This window comes from Bos mutus, chromosome 4 (genome assembly GCF_027580195.1).
Source record: "Bos mutus isolate GX-2022 chromosome 4, NWIPB_WYAK_1.1, whole genome shotgun sequence".
Lineage (NCBI taxonomy): Eukaryota > Metazoa > Chordata > Mammalia > Artiodactyla > Bovidae > Bos > Bos mutus.
The window spans coordinates 19,737,187-19,753,949 of NC_091620.1; positions in this window are offsets into that span (position 1 = coordinate 19,737,187).

The window sequence follows — 16,763 nt, forward strand, 5'->3', positions numbered from 1 at the left end:
ACCCCATGGGCTGTGGCCTGCCGGGTTCCTCTGCCCATGGAATTTTCCAGGCATGAATACTGGAGTGGCATGCCATTTCCTCCTCCAGGAGATTTTCCTGACCTAGGGATCAAACTTGTGTCTCCTACGTCTCCTGCATTGGCAGGCGGATTCTTTACTACCGGTGCCACCTGGGAAGTCCCAAATAAAAATAAATCCTCAAAAATAAATAAATAACCACATGATCCAGCAATTCCACTTCAGGATATATACCCCAAAGAACTGAAAGCATGGTCTTAAAGAGACACTGTACGTCCAAGTTCAAAGCAGCACTATTCACAGTATCTGAAAGGTAGAAGCAACCCAAATGTCCATTCACCACTGATGGATGAATGGATAAACAACATGTAGCATATATATACACAAGTGGAATTTTATTAGGTCTTTTGTTGAATCTGTTATCATATTGCTTCCAGTTTATGTTTTGATTGTTTTGGCCGCTAGGCATGTGGGGTCTTAGCTCCTCGACCAAGGGTTGAAGCTGCACCACCTGCATGGGAAGGCAAAGCCTTAACCAATGGACTACCAGGAACAATCCCCAGAGAGAATATTATTCAGCCTTAAAAATGAAGGACTGGGACTTCCCTGGTGGTCCAGTGGTGAAGACTGTGTGCTTCTACTGCAGGGAGCGCGGGTTTGATCCCTGGATCCACATGCTGTAGCTTGGTAAAAAAAAAAAAAGGACATCTTGTCATATGCTACAACATAGATGAACTGTGAGGACAGTATGCTAAGTGAGATAAACCAGTCACAAAAGGACAAATACTGTATGATTCCACTTATGGGAAACCCTAAAGTAGCCGAATTCATAGAGATAGAAAGTAGAAAGGGGGTTGCCAGGGGTTGGCGGTGGGGAAGTTAGCATTTAATGGGTATAGAGTTGAAATTGGGACAGATGAAAAAGTTCTGGTGATGGCTGCACAACAGTGTGGACGCACTTCATCCCACTGAACTGTACACTGAAAAATACTCAAGATGGTAAATTTGATGTGTAGTTTATTACAACTTGTGATAAATGAATGAATGAATGAATGGTAGAAAGTATTTGTAATCCTTAAAATCAACAAAGAACTAACATCCCAATTATACAATGGGCCACTAAAAATTAATAAGGTGGTGATAACCCAATAGAAGGACTAGGCAAAATGTATAAATAGCACTTCACAGAAGAGAAAAACACTGACAGACTTTTCTGTTTACCCAACAGCCATTCACCTCTTCTTTCTTATTAACAGAAGCCAGATTTTGTTCCAGGTGGCAATGTTTCCAGCTAAAAATATTCACATTCTAGAATTTTCTTGCATTAGCTGTATCAATAGTGAAAAACTTCTCCAGAAATCTTCAGCACTTTCCTTTTTGTTTCCATGGTCAGGACTATATTGTATGGCCTCTATCAAAGAGGCCATCCGGGACTATATAGTCCTGACCATGGAAACAAAAAAGAAAGTGCTGAGGATTTCTGGAGAAGTTTTTCATTATTGATACAGCTAATGCCTTTTCTTCTTTCTTCTTGCACAAATGTGTGTTCAAAGCATGGAGATGCAGCAGCTATATTGCGCATAATAGACAACCAGCAAAAGAACACAGGCCAAAACACTGAAAGTGTGGAAAGATATTAACACAAGAAGCCTGGACTCAGAGACTTCTTTGTATTAGACCTAGACTACCTACCTATCCCCCAATTTTTTGTAGTGTGAGACAAATACTCCTCCATCTAGTTATAGCCCCATGGAAGTTTTTGGTTTCTTGGAAGTGAATGTATTCCTGACCAATTTTGACTATTTTTTTTTTGATATGAGAAACCACAAGAATAAGAAAACAATATTGTGGAATTGGTCAGAGAATACCAAGAATCAATCATTTCAGGCTGAGAAGGTGGTGAAATTTGATATGAAATATCTGGGCAGAATCAGTTCAGTTCAGTCGCTCAGTCATGTCCAACTCTTTGCGACCCCATGAACTGCAGCACGCCAGGCCTCCCTGTCCATCACCAACTCCCGGCGTTCACTCCAACTCACGTCCATCGAGTCAGTGATGCCATCCAGCCATCTCATCCTCTGTCGTCCCCTGAGCAGAATATCATCTATCATATCTTGCCATATAATGTGCAGTCTATAAAGATCTATGGGAAAGAAATAGCAAAGTAGAGGTGACGAGGGAGTTTTATGAACAGGAGTTGCTTTTTATGTGAAGTGGTCAGAAAGAAAACTGAGATAATGTGAAAAGTAGGCAGGGACCTGAGGGAAGTGAGAGAGGGAGAGCCGTGAGGCAGCCTGGATGACGCTGTCCAAGCAGTGGGTGCAGGAGGAGCTTCCTTGGAATGTTTTTGGAAGAACAGGAATCTAAAAAGGAGGATAATAAAAACTGATGTAGAGGGGAGTGTGGTGGGGGAGGAGAGTGAGAGCATGGAAGGCCTTTGGGCCACTGTTAGGACTCTGACTGTGGTAGGAAGCCAAATTGTTAGGGAACCACTGATCAAACTGCCCACCCTGGGCAGGCACCACAGTAACCATCTGCATGAGTTATTTTACTCATATCCGAGTGTTAGACAAGAGCCCACTCTCAGGCCCTGGAAGGGGTCTGCTTTCCTGCAACAAAATATCTTGCCACTTTCAGCAATCGGTCTCCAAAAAGGAGCAAACTGAGACTCAAGTTAGCCAGATGCAAACAGAGAGGGAAGGGAATGTGGAAAACCTCAGGGCTAAGAGGGGCTCTGTCTGAAGAAGCCAACTGTCTTGGAGTTGGGATCTTTGTGAAACTGAAAAAGTCAGCTGCTTCAATACCTTACCCTGAGGTCCAAGCAAGCCAGGCTGCGAAGCAACAGGCCAGCAGGGCAGAAGACTGGAAGCCCAGAACTTTAACCAGTACCTTCACTGTTAAGAATTCTTTGCCTGACAAAGAAGGAATGTCAGTGGAAGAAGATGGGATTAAGTGTGTTGTCCTCCTGCTTTTGCTTTAAAAGCGCTGCAAGGCTGTTGTTATTGTTCAGTGGAGAAATCGTGTTCAATTCTTTGCGATACCATGAACTACAGCATGCCAGGCTACCCTGGTCCTTCACTATCTCCCAGAATTTGCTCGGATTCATGTCCACTGAAGTATTAAGGCTGGCCTGCTGCTGCTGCTGCCAAGTCGCTTCAGTCGTGTCCGACTCTGTGCGACCCCATAGACGGCAGCCCACAGGCTCCCCAGTCCCTGGGATTCTCCAGGCAAGAACACTGGAGTGGGTTGCCATTTCCTTTCCCAATGCATGAAAGTGAAAAGTGAAAGTGAAGTTGCTCAGTCGTCTCTGACTCTTAGCGACCCCATGGACTGCAGCCTACCAGGCTCCTCCGTCCATGGGATTTTCCAGGCAAGAGGACTGGAGTGGGGTGCCATTGCCTTCTCTGAAGACTGGCCTAAGAGCCCCAAATTCTCAGACTCAAAGACTATCTATTAATAGAAAAATATCTTTACTGTGGTTACCTGCACATAGAACTAATTAGAAACAGATACTCCAAAAACCTACTAGGTTTAATAGATCTGTGTAGATTAAAAAACAAACAAAAATAAGACAAACAGAACGTGGTAACAGCCTGTGGCTACTGAATTTAAGCAATCTCTGGGATCCCAAACAGAGCTAGGTGGAAGAGAAGGGTACTATCTCCAGAGATGGAGGGAACACAGGTTTACCCCAGGGAAAAGATTAGGGGCTGCCAGACTGGCTGGCTCATCAAGGAACTTATTTCTCTATCAGGGTTGGGAATCCTCACTGTTCCTGTCTAGTAGGATTCAGTAATTGTCCAGCAGGATTTGATAATTTCTAAAGGTTGGTAACTGCTATAATTTCCCATTTCCCCCTTTCTCTGAGTGGGAGTTTTATTGCCGTTATCCTGGTCTGCTCACCACTATATATCAGGTATCCTGGACACTAGCAACTTGTCATTAATGTTGCGTAAGTCTTGGCTCCCTGTCCACTGATGCTGAATAAAAATATGAAGACAGAGATTGGAGGAAATAGAGAAGAGTAGTTTTAGTCTTTGCCAGGCCAAGGGGAAATGCAGTAGGCTAGCACCTCAACAATTGTGCCCTCCTCTCTCTCAGGAACAGGGAGAGGTTTTATATCCTCATGAAGGTCATGCTTCTTCTTTTGCAAAGTTTCTTTTTTTTTTTTTTCCTCTTTTGCAAAGTTTGCTGGCATCAGTCAACTTAGCATCCGGTCTGGTGTCCCTGAAGTTATCACCCATGTCCTCTTTGAAATGAAGAATGCTCCAAGAGAGTGTAGGGGTAGGAGAATACCAGGTGCAAAATGCGGTAGATATGAAGTTAGAGAGTAATTAGCTTTGCTGAGCTTTGTGAAGGACAAGTCTAGCTATCCGTGTTTACAAAGATTGCTTAACTCTTTCACGCCTGTTTATGCTGTTTCCCACAGGTAGATGATTGCTATGCAAAAAGGTAACCCTAGGTGACACCTGTTTTTCCACTTTGTCCTACTTTGCTCTCTACTCAACTAGATGTGGTTTGTGCCCCTCCATGGTTAAGGTAAGAAGGAGGAGGGGAAAACTAGTAACAGACAAGACAGATCTTATCTAGTACCGTAACTAGCATATTAATGTATAACAATCTAGTTCACATTAGTATCAGCTTGATTTCAATTGTATGCAAAAAACTTTCCTCCTATAAGCTCCATTCCCTTCCTGCCCCTTTGTCCTTTACTGTCACACAATACACATTGTATGTGCATCAACACAGATCTATAATTATTGTTTTATGTATCAGTCTTTTAAATCAAGAAAAATAAAGAATTACAAACAAAAGATACAGTCATATTGCTTTTAATATTTACCCTTTGCAATACCTTTACAAGTGTGCTTTATTTCATGAGAATTCCAGTTACTATCTAATATTTTTCTTAAAAAAATATTTATTATATTTGACTGTGCCAGGTCTTACTTAGTTGTGGCATGAAGGATCTTCAGTCACAGCATGTGGGATCTAGCTTCCTGACCAGGGATCCAACCCAGGCCCCTTGCAATGGGAACACGGAGTCTTAGCCACTGGACCACCAGGGAAGTCCCTATAGTATCTTTTTATTTCAGCCTGAAGGATTCCCTTTAGTGTTTCTTATAGGGCAGGTCTGCTAGCAATACATTCTTTCCATTTTTTGCTTATCTAAGAAAGCCATATTTCTCCTTTATCTTTGAAAGATAGTTTGCTGTTGCTGTTTGTTTGGATATAGAATTCTTAACTGACAGCATTTTCTTTCAGCATTTTGAGTATGTGACCCCAATGCCTTCTGGCCTCCATAGCTTCTATAAGAAATCAAATGATAATCTTATTGAAGATCCCTTGTAATATGATGGGTCACTTAACTCTTGTTGCTTTCAAGGGTCTCTTTGTCTGACTTTTGATAGTTTGATTATGATGTGCCGAGCTCTGACTGTCTTCTTGTTTATTCTAGTTGGAGTTTGCTGAATTTGATGTGTATAGTAATGTCTGACATTAAATTTGGGAAGTTTGGGGTTATTTTTTTTTTTTTCAAATCCTCTTTCTGCCCTTTGTCTGACTTTTCTTCTGGGGCTACCATAAGGCATATGTTGGTACACTTAATGATGGCCTATAATCTCTAGGGCTCTCATTTTTTTTTCTTTCTTTTTGTTCTTCACATAGGATAATTTCAATTTAACTAACTTTAAAGTTCACTGATTCTTTCTTCTGTATGTTCAAATCTTCTGTTGAGCTCTTCAAGCTAAATTTTCATCTCAGTCAGTGTACTTTTCATCTCCAGAATTGCCACTTATACATTATTGTTAACTATAGTTTATATTAGGTATCCAGAACTTATTCACCTTATAACTAAAAGTTTGTACTTTTTGATCACTATCTCCCCCTTTTCAACCTATTCTTCCATGGCTAGAGAAGTCTGTGTTCTAAAGACTTTGTTTAACCAGAAGGCACAAAAATATTTTACTATCTTTTCTTTTAGATGTTTTATAGTTTAAGCTTTTATGTTTAGGTTTATGATAAATTCAGAAATAATTTTTAGATTTTTGAGGATGGCAGAGGAGTAGGTAGACGTGGAGTACATCTCTCTCCCTGGATACATCAGGAATACACCTTCAGACACAGAAGTGGATGAGAACACCAGCCAAGAGTGGACAGGAGTACCTGACCAGAGGAAAGGAATATATAGAACCACACAAAACTTGAGATCAAGTCTTGAGCCTTTGGAGTGGGAGTTCTGACTCCCAGACCACCAGAGAACTAACCCTAGGGAGTATCAAATAATGAGAACTCACACAAAGGAAACCACTTGAATACAAGACCCAACATCACCCAACCACCAGTAGCACCCCGTGCAGGACGCCTCATCTAAACAACAAACAAAACAAAAATACAAACCCAATCCATCAGCAGACAGGACTACCACCTCACTCAGCCTTGCCCATCAGAGCAAAAACAAACAAAAACTCAGCACAAATGTCACCCTATATGAAGCTTATACAAACCACTGAACCAACCTTAGGAGGGCAAAAATCAAAAGGAAGAAAGAATTCAACGCTGAAGCCTGGGAAAAGGAGACCTCAAACACAATAAGTTTAAAAAAAAAAAAAGAATGAAAAGGCAGAGAAACACTACACAAATGAAGGAACAAACTAGAAACACAGACGTCCAAATAAATGAAGAGGAAATAGACAAACTGCCTGAAAAAGAATTCAGAATAATGACAGTAAAGATGATCAAAAACCTTGAAAACAAAATGGAGAAAATGTAAGAATCAATTTACAAAGACCTAGAAGAATTAAAGAATAAACCTACAGAGACAAGCAACACAATTTCTGAAATTAAAAATACTCTAGAAGGATTCAATAACAGAATATCTGAAGCACAAGAATGAATCAGTGAGCTGGAAGATAAAATGGTGGAAATAACTTCTGAAGAGCAGAATAAAGTAAAAAGAATGAAAAGAACTGAGGATAGTCTCAGAGACCTCTGGGACAATATCAAATGCACCAACATTCTAATTATAGGGGTCCCAGAAGAAGAAGAGAAAAAGAAAGGGTATGAGGAAATTTTTGAAGAGATTATAGTTGAAAATTTCCTCAGAATTAATTTTCATACATGATGTGAGATAGTTAAGGACTTTCTATACTTTCATGCATTGGAGAAGGAAATGGCAACCCACTCCAGTGTTCTTGCCTGGAGAATCCCAGGGACAGGGGAGCCTGGTGGGCCGCGGTCTATGGGGTCGCACAGAGTCAGACACGACTGAAGTGACTTAGCAGCAGCAGCAGCATACTGATAGCCAGTTCTAGCATAATTTGTTAAAAAAATATTTTTCTTTCTTCATTAGATTGCTTTAATATCTTTGCTGAAAATGAAATATTATATGTGTGTGTGTGTGTGTTTCTGGGATTTTTCTTCAGTTTTACTTATCTATTAGTTGATCCCTATACCAGTACTAAGCTGCCTTGATTATTTTAGATTTATAGTAAAAACTGAAGTCAAGCAATGTTGGTCCTCCAACTTTTTCTTATTTCGTAAGACTGCTTCAGATTTTAGAATGAGCTTTCAACCAAAAAAAAAAGGCTAGTGGAATTATGATTGAAACTGAATTCAACCTGCACTGTTGCTGTCTCTCAGTCGTGTCTGACTCTTGGCAGCCCCATGGACTGTAGCCCATCAGGCGCCTCTGTCCATGGAATTTTTCAGGCAAGAATACTGGAGTGAGTTGCCATGCCCTCCTCCAGGGGACCTTCCTGACCCAGGGATAGAACCCAAGTCTCCTGTGTCTCCCGCATTGGCACGCAGATTCTTTACCACTGAACCGCCTGGGAAGCCTAAAAGGATAGATGCATTACCAATAGTGAATCAGCCAATCCACATGGTCAGGGAAACCCAGTCCTCCTCCTGAGTGTCCCTCCTTTAAACTCACACTACTACCATGCTTGCAACACTTCTGACGCTAGATATATGGGGGTTTTCTCATCCCAAACAATTCTCTCTCACAGCAGTTGGGAGTCCTACAATTTAACTCAGTTCAGATACTACCCACCTGGGGATGGCAACAGATCCCACAAGTTAAGGGCTCATTACTGTGAGACTGCCCCCACTCCAGATGTCAGTTGCTAGTAGGTCCCCAGGTGAGCCACAACTTCTGGCTAACTTGGCTACAGTTCAAGGGCTCCCATGATCTCCTCCCTACCTGTTCAGTGTATAATAAAGGATAACATAAAGGACACAGATGAACATCCAAATGAAGAGATAGACAGGGCAAGGGTTTGTGAGGGTCCTGCAGAACCGCAATCTGTCACCTTCCCAGAATATGGATATGTTCACCTATGTAGAAGCTTTACAAACCCCATACTATTGGGGTTTTAATGGAGCCTTCATCACATAGACATGATCATTACTAATTCCATTTTCAGCACTTCTCTCCTCTCCTAGAGAATGAGGGTGTGGGGCTGAAAATTCCACGCTTCTAACCAAGGCTTGGTCTTTCTGGTGACCAGCTCTGACCCAGGAATCAGCCAGCAGTCCATCCAGAATTGCCTCATTAAAACAAAAAACACTCCTATCACCCAGGAAATTCTAAGGAATTCAGAAGCCCTGTGTCAAAAACTAGGGTCAAACATTAGAACAAAAGATGCTCCCAGTGCTCTTATCATTTGGAAATTACAAGACTTTCAGAATCTCCGTGCCAGGAACTTGGGTCAGAGATGAAATGTAAAAACAGAAGGTTCTCCCAGCATCCTTATTAATAAGGAATTCAGGACGTCTGTGTTAGGAACCAAGGATAGACACCAATATATGTGTTTGTTATTATTTCACACTATGAATATGGCTAATTCATCATTTATTTAGATTTTCTTTAATTATTCTCAACAATGTTTAATAATTTTAGTGTAGTTACACATCTTTTGTTAAATTTATTTCTAAGCATTTTAGCTTTCTATAATTATTATAAATGGAGTTTTTATAGTATTTCATTTTCCAATTATTTTTACTATGATAGAGATCAGCCTGGGTGTTCTTTGGAAGGAATGATGCTAAAGCTGAAACTCCAGTACTTTGGCCACCTCATGCGAAGAGTTGACTCATTGGAAAAGACTCTGATCCTGGGAGGGATTGGGGGCAGGAGGAAAAGGGGACGACAGAGGATGAGATGGCTGGATGGCATCACCGACTCGATAGATGTGAGTTTGAGTGAACTCCGGGAGTTGGTGATGGACAGGGAGGCCTGGCGTGCTGCGATTCATGGGGTTGCAATGAATCAGACACGACTGAGCAACTGAAGTGAACTGATATACAACTGATTTTTTATAACCTTGTATCCTGAAAGTGAAAGTTGCTCAGTTGAGTCCAACTCTTTGCAAACCCATGGACTATACAGTCCATGGAATTCTCCAGGCCAGAATAATGGAGTGGGTAGCCTTTTCCTTCTCGAAGGGATCTTCCCAACCCAGGGATAGAACTCATCTCCTGGGACCTTGTTAAATTCACATATTAGTTGTGGTGGTTGCTTTGTGGAATCCATAGGATTTTCCTCATATTTTAAATCATATTATCTGCAAACAGAGACTCAGACCCAACACTTTCAGTTCAGTTCAGTTCGGTTCAGTTCAGTCGTTCAGTCACGTCTGACTCTTTGCGACCCCATAGACTGCAGCACTCCAGGCCTCCCTGTCCATCACCAACTCCCAGAGTTGGGAGCCAGTGATGACATCTAACGGAGAAGGCAATGTACTGGAATACATCCCCTCCAGTACTCTTGCCTGGAAAATCCCAGGGACGGAGGAGCCTATTGGCTGTAGTCCATGGGGTCGTGAAGAGTCAGACACAACTGAGCGACTTCCCTTTCATTTTCACTTTCACGCATTGGAGAAGGAAATGGCAACCTACTCCAGTGTTCTTGCCTAAAGAATCCCAGGGACAGAGGAGCCTGGTGGGCTGCCATCTATGGGGTCACACAGAGTCGGACATCCAACCATCTCATCCTCTGTCATCCCTTTCTCCTCCCACCTTCAATCTTTCCCAGCATCAGGGTCTTTTCAAATGAGTCAGTTCTTCGCATCTGATGGCCAAAGTATTGGAGTTTCAGCTTCAGCATCAGTCTTTTCAATGAATATTCAGGACTGATTTCCTTTAAGATGGACTGGTTGGATCTCTTTGCTGTTCAAGGGACTTTTAAGAGTCTTCTCCAACACCACAGTTCAAAAGCATCAATTCTTTGGCACTCAGCTCCTTATAGTCCAACTCTCACATCCTTACATGACTATTGGGAAAAACCATAGCTTCAACACTTTATATCCCATCAATAAAGAAATCTTCCTAAATTTGTATCTCTAGTATGACCTCTTCCCTGACTTGCATACATACTAATTCTTAACATTTTCCCTAGGCATTTTTTATTCCACAGGTTTTTCGGTAAAATTTACATAATGTAACATTCACCATTTTAAAGCATACAAGGCTTTTTTTTTAGCATATTCACGAATTTATGCAATCATCACCATTGTCTAACTCCAGAACATTTTTTTCACCTCCAAAAGATACCCTGTGCCCATTAGTAGTCACTCCTCATTCTTCCTCCCCTCAGCCACCTGCAAACCATTAATTTGTTTGTCTCTACATATTTGCCTATTCTGGACATCTTATATAAATGGAATCATACAACATGCAACCTTTCCTGTCTGACTTCTCTCATTTAGAATAATGTTTTCTTGGTTCATCCGTGTTGAAGCATGTGTCAGTACTTCATTCCTTTAAATGTCTGAATAATACTCCATTGTAATGGATAAACATTTTGTTTATCCATTCATCAGTTTATGAACATTTGGATTGCTTTTTGGCTACTATAAATAATACTGCTATGGGCATCCATGTACAAGTTTTCATGTGAACATATGGTTTCAATTATCTTGGGTATAAACCTAAAAGTGGAATTGCTAGGTCATGGTTTCCTAGTGGTTCAGAGGGTAAAGCATCTGCCTGCAATGTGGGAGACCCGGGTTCAATCCCTGGGTTGAGAAGATCTCCTGGAGAAGGAAATGGCAACCCACTCCAGTACTCTTGCCTGAAAAAAATCCCATGGACGGAGAAGCCTGGTAAGCTACAGTCCATGGGATTGCAAAGAGTCGGACATGACTGAGTGACTTAACTTTCTTTCACTTTCACGGTAACCTTATCAGAAAATTTATAGATTTGTTATTTGGCTTAGAACAAAGGTGTTACCAAATTCGACCTACTTATCTGCTGATTAAGATTTTAATTTAAAAAGATCCTTTGACAACAAAATAAGAAAAACCAAACACTACTACCCACAATACTCTAAGACAAAACACCTTGATAACTGTGAAAACATTTTCTTTCTCAGTATAAATTTGATTGCACTTTTTACTCAAGGTAAAGAGTATTCTTGCTTTCCCCAGTGACTCAGTGGTAAAGAATCCACCTGCAATGCAGAAGACACAGAAGACTCAGATTCAATCCCTGGGTTGGGAAGATCCCCTGGAGGAGGAAATGGCAGCCCACTCCAGTATGCCTGCTGGGAAAATTCCATAGACAGAGGAGCCTGGTGGGCTACAGTCCATGGGGTCACAAAGAGCTGGACACGACTGAACACAAGCACAAAGAATACTCTTAACAAGGAATTAGATAAAAGGTTGGAATTAGATAAAAGCTTGTAAAGGTTATATAGAGAAATAAATTACTGAGTATAGCAACAGTGAACACATAAGTGAACATACTGATTTGTTAAAAGCATGAACATTTATTTTATAAGTTTTACTCTGGGTTCATAAATGACAATGAAGATAATTACACTAAACTTATATGCATTTCTCATGTTTCTCTCCATTAGTTTTTGTCTGCTGTATAATTGCTTATTTTGCAAATTGATTTCTTATTTTACATTTTTAGTTTTGGCCACACTGTACAGCATGCAGGATCTCAGTTCCCTGACCAGGAATCAAACCCATGCCCCCTGGAATGGAAGCACCGAGTCTTAGCCACTGGACCACCAGGGATTTTTACAAAAAGCTTCTTTGAGATTTCTTCTGGGGAAAAACACTGTCCCTCTTCATCATCAAAGACAGCTGGAAGATGTATGATGCTTTATGACTTCAGTTACTCTCTTTTAATAATATAGAACATATCTTTAATAAGTGAAAATATTAATAAACCTTTATGAGTCTGCTGCTGCTGCTGCAAGTCGCTTCAGTCGTGTCCAACTCTGTGCAACCCCATAGACGGCAGCCCACCAGGCTTCTCCGTCCCTGGGATTCTCCAGGCAAGAACACTAGAGTGGGTTGCCATTTCCTTCTCCAATGCACGAAAGTGAAAAGTGAAAGTGAAGTCGCTCAGTTGTGTCCGACTCTTAGCAACCCCATGGACTGCAGCCTACCAGGCTCCTCCATCCATGGGATTTTCCAGGCAAGCGTACTCGAGTGGGGTGCCATTGGCTTTATGAGTCTAATTAGGGACAAATAAAGGGAATAAAAATATACACGATTAGGAATGAGATAGGAGATATACCAGAGATGGAGTGATTAAAAGAATTCTAAGAGAATACCACATACACCTTTATGTCAATACATTCAAGAGCTGGAGATAGATGATTTCCTATATAAATAAAACCTATCCAAGAAAGATGGCAAATATGAATAGAAGAATTACTATAGATGGAGTTGAAAGTGTTAAATTCACCCATTGTAAACTGTGCCAGAACCAAATAGGTTCCTAGCAGATTTTAATTTATTCTTTAAAGAACATAATATTTAATGAGATTTAAACTATTCTTGTGGGGAAGGCAAGGGCAACCCACTCCAGTACTCTTGCCTGGAGAATCCCATGGAAGGAGGAGCCTGGTAGGCTTCAGTCCATGGGGTCGAGAAGAGTCGGACACGACTGAGTGACTTCACTTTCACTTTTCACTTTCGTGCATTGGAGAAGGAAATGGCAACCCACTCCAGTGTTCTTGCCTGGAGAATCCCAGGGACGGGGGAGCCTGGTGGGCTGCGGTCTACAGGGGCACACAGAGTCGGACACGACTGAAGCGACTTAGCAGCAGCAGCAGCAAACTATTCTTGGCTATTAATGAAAAGATAGAAAGTCCAGTAGTTCATTTTATAAAGTTAGCAAATTTTAAATATAAACTTGATGAAGAAAATGCAAAAAAAAAACAGGAAAAATGTAGACCAGTCTCATTCATGAGTATAGACACATATTTCCAAGTTTATAAGTATAGATGCGTGGTTCCAAACAATTTACATTTAATCCAGTATTGTAATCAAATGTTTTTGAGGTAGGTAATAATAAGAATTCCATCAATATAATCCATTTTGTCAACAAATTTTAAAGAGAAAAACTATATAATCATGTTGCTGCTGCTGCTGCTAAGTCGCTTCAGTCATGTCCGACTGTGCGACCCAATGGACGGCAGCCCACCAGGCTCCCCCGTCCCTGGGACTCTCCAGGCAAGAACACTGGAGTGGGTGTATAATCACGTTAATAGATGTTAAAAAGATTTTTGATAAATCCAGCAGCAATTCCTAATAAAAATTCTACATAAAATAGAAGGAAACCCTTCATACAATGTATTATTTACCAAAGCCCAACAAAAAATAGCCTAAATAGCAAAATACCAAAACTATTTCATTAAAATCAATAAGTAGTCAGGATGCTATGTCAGTATTATTAAACATTGTCTTGAACAATCCAGTACATTCAGTGAGACAGGAAAAATGGTACAAATATTATGAGAAAAGGAGATAAAACTCAAGAGGTACAGATTAAAGAAACACTGCAAGAATTAATAACAGAATTGAAGACAAGATCAATGTATAGGAATTACTGATTTTTCTCTACTCATTTTAATAAACGTTTAGAAAAGGAAATGATGTTAAAAATGCTACTCACAATAGGAAAAAAACATATATATTACTTAGAGATAAATTTGACAAGAAAAGCACAGCAAATAGAGATAGATAATAATAACATCTTATTTCAGAACATGAAGCAAGTGCTGAACAAAAGGAAAAGCATTCATGTTCTTAGATGAGGACATTAACACTAGAAAGTCAATTTTCTCAAAACAATACATAAATTTAATAAAATTTCAATTAATACTCTAGGGTATGGATACAGGTTGGAATTAGATAAAATATCTGTAAAGTTTATACACTAAAATAAATGATTACATATAGCAAAATAAACAATAAAGGAGGACTTAGCAGATATTAGAACACACTGAAAATTCACTGTTATCAAATGATTACAGAGCTCTAAATTAGACAAACATATTAATGTAAGGGAATAAGAATTCAGAAATATTTCAGCATACATGTGAAAAGTAATATGGGATAAAGGTGGGTGGAATCACTGTGGGAAAGAAGAATTATATAATAAATGGTGCTAGCTATTGAGCCATATATTAAAAATATACAGATAGATAAAATCTGTAAAATATTAATCAAACAAAATCCTTGAGGAAATAAAATCTAGGAAAATATATATTTAATCAATAGGTAGATGGCATTGGAAGGCCAGAAGGTACAAAAGAAAGAAAAAGATACATATGAATCTAAAAATTTTTAAACTTTGGTATGAATAAATATGGAAGAGATATCATAATTTAAGAGACAACAGATTCAGAAAAAATATTTATGTAACAGAAGAGGATATTCAACAACTATGAGAAATAATGAACTCTTACAAGCCTAAGGCACAAGAGAATAAGAAACTAGTAGAAAAGTGGGCAAAAGACATGAACAGACAATTCACAGAAGAAAAAAAGTTAACAACTGATAAACACATAAAAATACTATGATCAGGGAAATATAAACTATGAGATATCACTTTAAATCTATGTCAAAAAATTTTTAAAGTGATAATGGCCAGTACTACCAAGAATGTGGGGAGGGGATCCTCATGTATTGTCGGTGGAAACAGGAAGTATTAGAGACTTTTTGTAAAATAATTGACAGTTATGTATTCAAATGGCAACCCGCTCCAGCATTCTTGCCTGGAGAATCCCATGGACAGAGGAGCCTGGTGGGCTATAGTCCAGAGGGTCACAAAGAGTCAGACATGACTGAAGAGACGGAGCACATACCTTTTTCAAACAACGTCATACCTGCTTTTTTTTTTTGGCCTCACGGCACAACTTGTGGGGATTTCAGTTCCCCAACCAGGGATTGAACCCAGGCCATGGCTGTTGACTTTGAGGGATTATCAGATATTTTTGGTAATATTAAGAAAAGTAAGATGTCTAGTGTGGTCAACTTGTCACCGAGTGACCAACAGTTCTCCTCAACAGATGGTGCAATATATCAAGGACAGCATTGGTGTCTCTGGCTAGCAGGTTGGCACCAGTAGCTACAGCTACCTTGGCAAGTAGGAGGCCAGAATGTTGGGTCCACGAGTAACCTCAGTCTCTGCTCCCACAGCCAATTTGCTCATGTGCCTATTGTGCCAGTACTGGGACGTCTTATGACATAGGCTAGCTGACATCAACTGGCCTAACCATTTTGTCTCTGGTTGTTTAATGCCTTATCCATGTGTGGATGCTCTCTGGTAGATGTTAACATTTGATATAAAGATGTGCTCACTGGTGTCAACTCTCACAGGTCTACTTACAAGGCCTTTCTTTAGATGTCCTTTGTACAGATCTGTCAGTCTCTTCTTTCTAGGATCCTGATCATTGACCATGGCTGAAGGATCTGCATACACTGTCCTCTTGGCCCACTTCTCCTCCTACAAAGTGCATGACCAGTGGTACCATTCATGACTCTGCCTGTTGGGAAGATCTTCCCTGCCTACTACTGTTCAAGGTCACCCCTAAAAGTGGATATAATGCTGCCATAACCATATTCAGTTTTCACCCATGTACCAGAGACATCACTTTGCCGACAAAGGTCTGTATAGACAAAGCTATGGTTTTTCCAATAGTCATGTAAGGACATGAGAGTTGGACCATAAAGAAGGCTGAGCACTAAGGAATTGATGCTTTCAAGCTGTAGTTCTGGAGAAGACTCTTGAGAGTTCCTTGGACAACAAAGAGATCAAACCAATTAATCCTAAAGGAAATCAACCCTGAATATTTGTTGGAAAGACTGATGCTGAGGCTGAAGCTCCTATACTTTGGCCATCTGATGCACAGAGCTGACTCACTGGAAAAGACCCTTATGCTGGAAAGGATTCAGGGCACAAGGAGAAGGAGGCGACAGAGGATAAGATGGTTGGATGGCATCACCAACTCAATGGACATGACTTTGAGCAAACTCCAGAAGATAGTAAAGGACAGGGAAGCCTGGTGTGCTGCAGTCCATGAGGTGGCAAAGAGTCAGACACGAATTAGCAACTGAAGAACTAACAACAGCCTACACCTCTGTGAACCTCCTCCTTTAGCTGGTTTTATAGGACCTCCCCTGACAAGACAGAAGTATGAGTGAGGAAGAGGGTACCTGTGCATGGGGGTCTAGGTGCCCTTTCTGCCCTCTGGTCTTCCTTGATGTTAGTCTTTTGATGAATGGCTGCAGGGCCATCTGACATAACTGGGCAGGTCTGATAGTCTGTCTCTATGAGGGCCCAGTAATACACCAGGAAATGTTTCTCAAAGGTGTGTAATTCTCTTCTTCAGATGGCATATCCTCACTCCAGAAGGTCAGCACAGTGTAACTCTCCCAGCAGAGCTTGCTGCATACTGAACTCTGTACTGAACAGATTCATCTTTTTAACAAATTCAC